The sequence below is a fragment of the Elaeis guineensis genome, chromosome 15 (assembly GCF_000442705.2).
Source record: "Elaeis guineensis isolate ETL-2024a chromosome 15, EG11, whole genome shotgun sequence".
NCBI classification, from domain to species: domain Eukaryota; kingdom Viridiplantae; phylum Streptophyta; class Magnoliopsida; order Arecales; family Arecaceae; genus Elaeis; species Elaeis guineensis.
Window position 1 is genome coordinate 59,404,471 of NC_026007.2, and position 3,277 is coordinate 59,407,747.

Here is a 3,277-nt window from a genome sequence, read left to right on the forward strand (position 1 = left end):
GAAGATAAATGATCCGAGGCCAAGAGCAGCCGTGGAGCAGGGCCATCAGATCGATCCACCAAACCAGAAGAAGAGGGTTCGCAAGAAGTAGGCAAATCAACCACCGGGTGGTAACTGAGGTTAGGATGACTCACAGGCTCAATTTGAGAAGGCGAGGTTGAGCCCTTGAGGCCCAGAGGCACGTGATCCACCTCACCTAGCACCCACCACCTCTGTGTCTTGCCACAGTGGATCCGAAGAAGACATCATAGGCCTAATACATTTCCCAACGAGTATTGCATCACATTGGGGATCCCCTCGACACACCAAATCCGGAGAAGATGGGATATTAACGAGGTTGGGGCGAGTGGGAGGCGGATTCAAAATTAAAAGATAGAGAGAAAGCTGGTCTCTTGGAAAATCAAGACTCCCTGAGGCTATTTGTTTGCCACATACCTTGCTTCTTCAAGAAGAAAGAGGGCAATCAGCACATTGCTCTGTAAGGGAGTTGTCAGTGTCCAATCGATCAGAAGGGTTGCTCAGCAATTCATCCGAGTAGACTCGGCTAGGACCCAGATCGACTAAGTTAACTCAGGCATCTCCTAAACCAGGGTTGAAGGAGGGGGAAGAAGGCTGACCATCGCAGATATCTGAGTTCAGGCCACCGGCATTTGATCGAGCAAGTTCCCTAACAACCTCATCTGGAGGGGCGTCAGATTCAAGGTTGAGAAGAGGATCACCATCATCCACCCCAGCTAGATGAGAAGTGGTCTTGGTGGGAGAGAAGTGGTTAAGATTTGAAACCGCCCGAGAGTCTTCGAATTCTTGAATCAGAGTTCGATCCACCATGGAGAAAGGATGTTGGTCGATACTCAAAATGTCAATTTTTACCAGATAAGAGAATTCACCACAAGTAAGATCCAGAGATACTGGGATAGATTGAGCATCCACACAATAGATAAAAAGAAACACCACTTCACCGTCCAAGCCTAGAATAGAGGAAGGAAGAACCTTTTGAAGAAGACCAAAACCAGCAATCATTCTTAGTAAGGAGACTCACATTTCTACACACAATTGGAACATTGGAGCACCGAATGAGAGCACGGTAGGAGAGATTAACATGATGCCCACCATCCTTAATGGACCAGGGTCGGATGGAGAAGGAGAAGTGGGGAGTTCTGAGAGGGCCTTTCCTCTGAGCCAGAAGGATTTCACCTTTATTTGGAAAAGGAACCAAGAAGCAATTGAGTCCAAACGGAGGAGGTTGAGTTACTGACAGTTGAGACTTGAACCAGGGCCATAGTCAAAGCCTCAGAGACCCATTCCGAACCTCAGCATCAATGGGGAGGAAGGAATGATGCTTAAGAGGCCTTTCAGCCTCAGGAGATGCAGGGTGCTTAAAAGCAAGGGGAAAGAGTGGGAACATACCTTATAGAGGAGTGCCCATAGCAACCGCAAGAGAAACATACCAGCCCAGTTCTGCAATCTTTTTTGAAATGTCCCGGATCACCATAGCGAAAGCAAGTGCCTTGATGCGGGGAGCATTTTAGGAAGGGGAGAAATTCAGGCCTGAGATGGAGAAAGAAGAGCGTCTTTGAAGCTTTTGAGAGGAGGCATCCCAGATCTGTTAGCTCCAAAAGAGGGCAGAGCACTACTGAACGGTGAGGGCCCCAATATTCCTTTGACTCCAGAAGGTTCTATCACAGAAGAGGCTTCAAAGCTTTGAACGGAGCCAACGGAACCGCGTTGGCACCCGCGAGGAGGGTACCCTTCTGTGGCTGGAAGGAAGAGGAGGTATTAAGCTTCCAACTAGTACTAGTACTAGCATGGGAATAGCGAGGATTACTGCTCCTTGAAGGAGGCAAGGCCCGTGGGGACCGCCTCCGATGCCATGCCTTCTTGGTGCTCTTGGCTCTCATCTCAGCTTCGCCTGCAATATCTAGGTTCCTTCGTTTCAAACTTAAAAGAGTGGAGCAAAAACACCTTTGAAAGCATTTGGCAAAGGAGGAAGAAAACCATTCAGCTTCGAATAGATAATTTGGATTCAACAGAAGAGTAAAGGAATCTTTCAGCAGAAGAAAGAACTGAAAGGAATCGACTGAAGGACCAACTAAGTGCATTATTAGACCAAGAAGAAATTTTTTGGTGCCAGAGATCCAGGATTCAATGGATTCGAGCTGACGACCGCAACACAAATTTTTTTCACACGAGTTGCAGACATAGAAAAACCTCATCTCTGACATCATCGTCAATGGTGAAACTTTGAACAAACATGAGGACATTGAAAAAGCATTCTGCCCCCAGCTGCGAGATCGATGTTGGTTGGGAATGGCTGTACTTGAGCGATCACCCGGACCTTAACTGCCTGGACCTGGCATTCTCTGAGGAAGAGATTCAAGCTGCTCTATTTAGTCTCCCCAGAGATAAAGCACCAGGCCTAAGGGCTTTCCAATCTCCTTCTACCAAATATCTTGGGACATCATAAAGCATGATTCGATCCAACTATTCAATGGCCTCTGCAACCAATCCACGGATATCTCCAACCTTAATTACACTCATATAACACTCGTTCCAAAGAAATCGACGCGCAACACAGTTAGTGACTATCAGCTGATTAGTCTAGAACATGGTATGATCAAAATCTTATCCAAAGCTCTAGTAAGATGCCTCAATAAGATTATCGGTGTTGGAATAGGCGGTTTCATGCATGTAGTTTTAAAATTTTTAACATAAACAGTAAAAATAATTTAAATTAAAATATTTTTAATCTACACGCATTAGATTTGATGTACTAAATCATCTAAAACGGATCTACGATACTAACATGATCATGCATCTGAAATATGATATAAAATTCTAATCTACCAAGTGGAGATCCGATCTCTATATTTTTGCCCAGATCGATTTACATTATAGCTGATGATCGTGGATGTTTGGACTTCTCGAGCCGTACAAGAGTTCAATCTCTATAGGTATATATACGAAGTCTTGATTTGATCAAAGACTCTCTGATCTCTCTGGGGTGCTAGCTTTCTTTCAGAGATCGCTTTCTGATAGCTGATGTAGATCTTCTTGTTTCTCTCAGATGCTCTTAGAGAAGAAAAAGATGAATAGGAGGAATAAGAGGAGGAAGAAGATTTCTATCTTTTTCTCTATTCCTCAGAACCAACGCCAAGATGGAAACCCCTAAGGGCTCCCACATCCAAAGCCTCACACCCAACACCTTTCTCCCTTATTTTCTCAAGGTAGAAAACTGATTTCTATCATCTCCCATGCCCAAAACAAAACTCCTTTTGTA